The sequence below is a fragment of the Dermacentor andersoni genome, chromosome 7 (assembly GCF_023375885.2).
Source record: "Dermacentor andersoni chromosome 7, qqDerAnde1_hic_scaffold, whole genome shotgun sequence".
Classification (NCBI taxonomy): domain Eukaryota; kingdom Metazoa; phylum Arthropoda; class Arachnida; order Ixodida; family Ixodidae; genus Dermacentor; species Dermacentor andersoni.
The window spans coordinates 2,297,352-2,306,199 of record NC_092820.1 but is presented as its reverse complement, the minus strand read 5'-3'; the positions used below and the strand labels follow the sequence as shown (position 1 = coordinate 2,306,199).

The 8,848-nt window shown below is 43.3% G+C and overlaps 1 long non-coding RNA gene across 1 annotated transcript; it reads right to left on the bottom strand.

The window, feature by feature from the left end:
- Window positions 1-981: 981 nt before the first annotated feature.
- LOC129386038 (uncharacterized) lies at window positions 982-5,905 on the bottom strand. Its single transcript, XR_008613525.2, has 2 exons — window positions 4,166-5,905; window positions 982-1,153 (listed from the first exon to the last, which is right to left on the bottom strand). It is a non-coding gene; the product is annotated as an uncharacterized lncRNA (long non-coding RNA).
- Window positions 5,906-8,848: the final 2,943 nt, after the last annotated feature.

Here is an 8,848-nt window from a genome sequence, read left to right as displayed (position 1 = left end):
TAGTCTATAAAAAGTCTGAGTCTATAGACTGCCTATAGACCGCTTATAGACTTATGGCCATACACTTTTTATAGAATAGTCTATAAAAAGTCTGAGTCTATAGGCTGTCTATACACTACATATAGACAGTCTAAAGACTTATGGCCATACTTTTTACAGACTAGTCCATAAAAAGTCTGAGTCTTTAGACTATCTACAGACTTATGGCCATACACATTTTATAGACTAGTCTATAAGAAGTCTGAGCCTATAGACTGTCAATAGACTTATGGCCATACACTTTTTATGGACTAGTCTATAAAAAGTCTGAGTCTATAGAGTGCCTATGGATTAATTAAAATTCATGTTTGTAGACAGTTGTCTGCAGAATGTCGATGGACAAGTGTATAGGCTTACAGTTCTACTTTTGTAAACTGAAGTCTATAGAATGTCTATAGATGTCATTTGTCTGTATACATTTTATACACTTCAGTCTACAAAAGTAGAACTATATATACACTTCTACTTTTGCAGACTGAAGTCTATGGAATGTCTATAGACAAATGTATATAGATAGTCTATAGACATTCTATAGACTTCAGTCTACAAAAACAGAACTTTATAATCCGATACACTTTCTTCTATGACATTCTGCAGACATTTGTCAACAAACATGCATTTTCATTAATCTACAGACACTCTATAGACACAGACATTTTATAGACAAGTCTACAAAGAGTGTATAAGGCCATAACTCCATAGCGGCTACCTACTAGTTTTTTTTTTTACAAGTTAGTTTACATTTTTCTTTACATGCGGTAGCAAAACGTTTTGAATGTATTTATGCATGTGCACCTGTTCCTTTTCATCTGCACTTATGCATTACCGTTAGCAGATTAATAATGCTCCTGAACCAGCTGTACTTTCATATATGTTGCATAAACAGAAAGAATTTATATAGTGTTGAATCATGCAGTGCAAAAAAAATAAAACAAATGCACCGGCAATGCATTAACCGTTTTTATTGCTCGATATAATATATGAATTCCTTAAATTCATGTCTTATGCTAATTATGGAAACAGATTACATATTTACACTACTCCTTGGCAAGCATGGTCGCCAGGCTGGCCTTGACCTTTGTGTCATTAGTCCCAAAGGTGCTGCAGGTGTATGCTGCAAATAAGTAGATGCAGCAATATGAGGCAAAAATAACAAGTGTGTATTCTTTGTATGTTCATTAAGCAGCTTAATATATTTGCTCAAACCATCTAAGTCAATACTTAATGCGGTTTAACTATGACTAAGGGCTGCTTGTCAATACAAATCAGTACCTTTATACAATGTTTTATTGCATGGTATGGTGAACAATTAAACAGTCACAACTGCTGCTCGTGCCAGCAACAGTATGTTCCCTTTTATGACAAGTTCATATATGATGCATTAATGTACTTATCCCAAATGGTCTCTATATTTATTGCTGAAACGTTACCCAGTTGTGCTGTCTGTACAATTTTTTGGCTGGTAGTTAAGTATGCCCGTGCAGAGGGATATTTTCAGAAGACGTGACTGGAATATTCACAGTATCATGCCTAAGATTGTAATTTATTTTGCTTAATACACATTTAAATGTCTTTCTCATACTTTTAAATGAATGGTCATTGGCCATAACTTCAACAGAAGGCAGATGGGTTGATTGTATTGATATGGTCACTTAATTTCTTACAGGTAATGAGGCCTCTTGGGCATGCTAACAGGTTTCCAAGTTAGGTATACCACATGAGCACCCGAAATACCACACGAGCACTTTGTGTCATGGCACGACAGATATGCACCTCCTAGGAAACAGAACTGATAAGATAGTTCGAATGAATTCTATCACAGTAAATTATTTAAGGTGCTTTGAAAGATGAAATTTTTTTCTAGGCTATCGAGGTTCAGGACGTTAACGCAAAAAAAACATATTGAGTAAGAAATGCCTTGTCAGTATGCTTGACTTTCATTTTTTTTTTCAATAAATAGGACCAATTTCCCTCAATTTTTATGAAGTGAAAGGTTTTAAAAATATATTTAACACAGAGATTCTCTGGTAACGTTGTATGACATATGACAAGACAGCATACCTATGTGGCCATTTTAAGATTTCCCGATCTTTTTCCAAGCCTTCCCTGGCTGTTTTCATGAAAATTTTCTGGCAATCTATGACGCCTGCAGCTTAAGTGCAATAAAAAAAATATTGTGGTTTAATGCTTGCCAAGTAATGCCAGTCCATAATATTTAGATAAAACGAATAACACGTCGGTCACTTGATATGTAGTATTAGATGCAACTGACTTGAATCCCTTGTTTAATAAAGCTGACAAGGGCTTCGGCAAGTTCCTAATTGATGGCCACACGAGTACAGCACGGAAGACACAGAGACACACGTAAAACAAATGCAACAATGTGAGCGAAAACTATACAATGAGATATTTTTACGGTTCAATAGTAGTTTTTTATATAATTTGCTCTCATCACTTATGCCTCTAGTTTAACTTTGTTTCTCTGACTAAAGACTACATGGCAATATTAATCAGTACCATTATGATGTTTCGTTATATTACAGTGTGATAAGCAGTTAGACAACCGTAATGGTCGCCGGTGCCAGCAACGGTACGTTTCGTTTCAAGACAGGTTCATGTGACACACAGTGTACTTATAAAAATAAAATAAATGCGAGAATCCCAAACGATTCCTATAATAATAATTGTTGAAACAAAGATACCCGGCTGGACTGTGCACATTTTTCAGGTGTTAATGCAATATGCCCGTGCCGAACGAACATGCTCAGCATACTGACTGCACTTTTGAACAATCACGTTAACATTTGCAATTTATTTCCGTTTAGAACAGTCTGCAATGTCTCTTTTCTCATACTTCGAGATGAATACATTTGCCACACTTTCAGTAGAATGCACATGAATGGGGGCGTACTGATCAGGTTACTTACCAACTAAAACATGTTACAATCTCTTAGGCGTGGTGATAAGGGTAGAACAAATGCAATGTCCACTGAATTATTTGAATAATCTGTGCGTTATCTACTAAGAAAAGACCACCAAATTGATAATCTGGCTCTTTTTTCTTTTGTACAGCGCATATAGTATGCAGTCTGTCCAAGACGACGGCACTACATGCAACAGTAATGAAAACCGGAACACTTATTACACACGACAAGGGCTTCATACCATGCACGACTGGCACAATGCGAATCTGCGCCAGCAGCTGCCTAGTGATTAAGAGCACGTAAACTGCATAACGCCGAAGCATCGAAAGGCGCTTAACGCTTTTCATATAGCTCGAAAGATAACTTCTGCTGCTAAACTGTTTAAAAAAAGAGACAAAAAAAAATCTTCCAACTACCGTCAAACGCAATGCCTTCAGTTTGAAACGTGTAAAGGTGCTTCCCGGAACGACTAATTTAGTGTTCTCCAATTTTTTCGGCTAAGTTGCGAAGCTGCAAGTGACTGAGCTTATCGCAGGTTTGATGCTCCAAAGCGTTTGTGGTTGCATATAAATAGATTGGGTGAATTAGAGATTTTTGCTTGATATTTCTTCAAGTCTCGTGTTTTGCTTGCGGTAACTTCCCAAAATTAACTTGCGGTAAGTTCCCAAACGATGCGAAAACGGCAGCGCACACACTGCTGATGCATGCCCCGCAAACACGGCCTTTCATTCGAGTACGTTAGCAGTTATTCAACTATACGTGTCTGTCTGAACATTCTTGATGCTAACACAATTTCGAGATATATACGTAAAGCGTGTCACGAGAATTTCACTAGACATGCGGCGCAGCATTCATCGCGGCCGGATCAAGCGCCACGAAATTAGATCTACCGCACTGGCTGCCCAACATACACAATGCACAACATACACAACATACACAACATACAGTATCAAGTTAAAACATGGTGTACGTCCTTCTTTACGCACGTAAACTATAATGCTAAAATCAACAAGCCCGAGCGATCGCTCGCCGTAAAACATTCCGTACAGTAGAAGCGAGAACAAGAGCGCGTTATCAAACCATGTCAACGACAAACCGACACTATACCCGAGTCGCCTGCGCTACATGCAGCCGCTTCGCGCTAAGAGATGCGCTCACATAATCATGAGCTATTGACGCAAAACGTCTTTGCTAAAGCTTACCGTTCAGTGTAGTTGACGTGTGATGCCACAAAGATGACACGCATACACAGACACCGACGTTCAGGCATACACCGCACACCGGTATAACCGTTTACGTGCCTGGCGCAGTCGTTGAGACGGCGCACCGCCGCGCATGCGCAAGAGCTCCGAGCATGCGCAGGAGCTCCGCGCGCGAGGGCGTGCGCGCTCGGAGGAGTGTGAGCGCCTTTTCCTCCTTCATTTTTTTTTTTTTGTCTCTTTCTCTCTCTCTCTCTCTCTCTCTCTGCGCGCCATGCGCGCCGGAACGGGTGGCTTATTCATCTTTAACACCACTATTCATCTTTTTTCATGGACGAAGGAAATGCGCTGGTAGGTTGTATGACAAACGCTGTGGGCTATCGTATGAGACTGGAACGCTAACATGAATGCGCTGTTTGTAAAAGCCGTTACAGGGCCCTTCAGACGTTTCAGACGCATTATTGCCAGCGTCGATTAGTAATACAGCGTACTTGTAGCATATCTTCCAGCGTACCGCCAAATGTGATGCCCGCACGTATGTTAGTGCTAATTTTCTGTTCCGATGATAGGTCAAAGCAATCAGTACAGCATTGAGGTACTCATATGCGTGGCTGCGCAGGCATACCGCCGGCGAAATACTGGGTGGGCTCAGAGAATTTGGCACCTATTTTAAGTGAATGAGAAACTTTGATAGGTTTATAGCGCAGGATATCAGTCAACAAAAAACCGCCCGATGTTAGTGACGCAGCCGAGATATGAAGACAATGTGAAATGTATCCGAGAATCGGACGACACACAACGCGAAGACCACATGCGCGACATCGGTTCATCGCACATTCACAAAGTCCGCGTTGTCAGCTACAAAGATTACGAGTGTATTTGCTGTTAGCTTGATGCCTGTTTGGAATCCACTTGTAGCTGAAGCTGGCGTTCATAACATCTATTATAACAATTGGATCGGCGTTTTGCTTACTTTATTCTACTGCCGCAAAAGTGATGCGACAACTGTGAAGACTGTCTTGGGATTGCCGAGAGCGGCTACGTAGATGATATCATGTGGTCAACAAATGCGGAGGTATACACTATGTGTATACTAATGTCTACAAATAGGCTCTACAGCAATCTCAGCAGTATACAACTTCAGTGGCTTATATCAAACGCAGCTACGTATTATCCACCGGTACCTGCGCTTGGTTACAGCGTACACGGGTTGGGCCCAGATTAACGATGTTTGTCTATTGTTAATCTATAGACATGCAAGACCACGACAACTCAGAGGAAGACCAGGTGGTGAATTCACCACCTGGTCTGCCGGGTTTCGCCACTTATTCACCACCTTTGCCACATCATCACCATCTGACCTTCACCACCTGGTCTTCGCGAAGTGTACGTCCGGGAAGCAGCCAGGTTTAGGGCCTTCGGGTGCCTGGAAGACCTTGGTGACTCGGACGGTGCCTGCTCCGCCGCGATCCTCGTTCGGGGCAGCTGCACCGAACGCAGACTAGCAGTCTGCACGGTTTGCCCGCCGCGCCGGAGTTGCGGTGCCGTCGTGCATGAACCAGTGCCATATCATCGCGTTCGCAGAGGGCGGGGGGTATGGGAACTCGGAATTACAAATTATCGACTTTCTTCTATACATATTCAATACACCGGGAGTAGAGAAAAAGAAATAGAAACCTTGTCGACTATATTGTCCATAATATAGAGAGTCTATAGACAAAGTATGGACAAAAATAAATAGAAACTGTATCTGCTTTCGTCTACAGGTAGTCCATATAGAGGGGAAATAGACAAAGAAGAAACAAACACCTTATAGAATTTTTTCTATAGACTGCAAGTAGATAAAAAGAAATTGAAATCTTATCGACTTTCGTCTATAGAAAGTCTATATACAAAGTATATGGACAAAAATAGATAGACACTGTATCGACTTTGGTCTAAAAGTAGCCCATAGAGGGGAAATAGACAAAAAGAAACAAACACCTTATCGATTTTTTCTATAGACCGCCTATAGACAGCGAGTAGACAAAAAGAAATCGAAACCTTATCGACTTTCGTCTAAGAAAGTCTATAAACAAAGTATGGACAAAAATAGATAGAGACTGTATCCACTTTCGTCTATAGGTAGTCCATAGAGGGGAAGTAGGCAAAAAAGAAACAAACACGTTATCGACTTTTTCCTATAGACCGTCTATAGACTGCGAGTAGACAAAAACAAATAGAAACCTTATCGACTTTCGTCTATAGAAAGTCTATAGACAAAGTATGGACAAAATGGATAGAAACTGTATCGACTTTCGCCTATAGGTAGTCCATAGAGGGGAAGTAGGCAAAAGAAACAAACACCTTATCGACTTTTTTCTATAGACCGTCTATAGACTGTGAGTAGACAAAAAGAAATAGAAACCTTATCGACTTTCGTCTATAGAAAGTCTATAGACAAAGTATGGACAAAATGGATAGAAACAGTATCGACTTTCGTCTATAGGTAGTCCATAGAGGGGAAGTAGACAGAAAGGAAACAAACACCTGACGATGACGAAGACTGGCCGTCACATCTTGCGCGAACTGGGGTACTTTCCACCGAACACCCAGGATCCCCCGGAGCTTACGCCGGTTCCCCGCGAGCTCCGCGACCTGATCACAATCGCACCCATTCCGCGAAACGTCCATCCGGAACACAATCGAGGCAGGCGCCTAGCCCGGGCCACCGCGTTCCTCAAACGAATAAACGAGAAAGCCGACGACGTCGCTTTCGTGGACGCCGCCGCCTACCGGTGCAACCGAGCCTACGCCGCGGTAGCCGTCTCGTCCTCGCAACGGACTTTAAACGCCGCAACGGTACGCACACGTGATCCCGAGGTGGCGGAGCAAGTGGCCATAGCCCTGGCAATGCTCGACGATAAGCGAACAACAATATTCAGCGACTCGAGACCGGCCATCAAAGCGTTCGAGAGAGGAGTCGTCTCCGTCAAGGCGTTACGCATTCTCCGCGGCGCTGATCCAAGCACCCTCAAACACCACACCGTCGTCTGGTTTCCCGCCCACCTGGGTCGGATCCCGGGCGCCCCGCCCAACCTCAACGAGACAGCCCACGACGCTGCGCGCGCGCTTACCGACCGCGCCGTCACCCCCGGGCAACCACGTCTCGATGAGTTGGAGGCGAACAGGGACGCCCCAGTAACCTACAATGAAATAACCAAACACTTTTACTTGGGACGACGTCTCTTTCCGCCCCCGCACCCCAAACTAAACAGGCCACAGGCGCTTACGCTACGCTTATTACAGACAGATACCTATCCGAACCCCGCCACCTTACACATCATCTACCCGGACGTCTACCCAGACAATGCGTGCCCCTCGTGCGGGGTCACGGCGACACTCGCACACGTGCTCTGGGAGTGCAGAAACGCTCCGCCCGACTCTACCTCCGACAAGTGGGAGAGGACGATACGAAGTCCGCTCCTAGAAGATCAGCAATGGGCCGTCCAGCAGGCTCGCGCAGCGGCCGCCAGGTACTCCCTGTCGGTCCCTGCGTGGGAGACGCCCACTGCGCGCTGACGTGCGTCCTGCAGGACTTCTATTAAAGTTTTTCCAATCCAATCCAATAGATAGAGACTGTGTCGACTTTCGTCTGTAGGTATTCTATAGAGGGGAAGTAGACAAAAAGGAAACAAACACCTTATCAACTTTTTTCTATAGACCGTCTATAGACTGCGAGTAAACAAAAAGAAATAGAAACCCTATCGACTTTCGTCTATAGAAAGTCTATAGACAAAGTATGGAAAAAAAATAGATAGAGGCTGTGTCGACTTTCGTCTGTAGGTATTCTATAGAGGGGAAGTAGACAAAAAGGAAACAAACACCTTATCAACTTTTTTCTATAGACCGTCTATAGACTGCGAATAGACAAAAAGAAATAGAAACTTTATCGACTTTCGTCTACAGACAGTCTATAGACTTTGTATCAACAAAAGTCCAAATCTATAGAAAGGAAAGGTCGTCTATGAAAAGTCTATAGACTTTCTATAGACAGTCTAAAGTCATTTTTGTAAGGGATAAGCCTTTCCACACTTCAAGGGAATGGCGTAGACCACTCCTGTGGAACACTTGATGAACGGCTTCTCATGTTTTAGGTGACAACCTCTTTTTTTAGAGTTGCAGATGCGTGGGCATAACTGTGCCAGCGTGGGCATAACTGTGTGGTTGTGCCGTACCTGCACAAGACTTCCCACAGTCTCAAGAAGGTAGCCAACAGGCATGGGGTTTCCGTTGTTTTTTCGGCACCCAACCACCTACCGCTCCTGGGGGTGTTCTAGCGCTTTCGGCTTCCAAGGGCATATATTCTTCATCCTCTCCTTGGGCCTCTAGCTTTTTCAACCTTTTCTCGGCTATTAACTTCCACTTCCATGTTTTATCCACCTTAAGGTTAACGCTGTCTACCGTGTCCTTTAGGTTCCTAATCGTATTCCTAATCTCTTCCAGAACCGAGCACATCGATTCTACCTCCGGAACTACAGCTCTCTTTTTGGGCGCCGGTGTGTCTTCTTCTTGGCTGTTACTTCTACACACCGGCTTAGCTATTGCCACACTGCCGCTTTCTGTCCTCAACCATTTTTTCATTTCCTGAATCTGCTGCTTAAGTTCTTCATTTGCTTTCTTTAGTGATAAAACCTCTCTGATCAG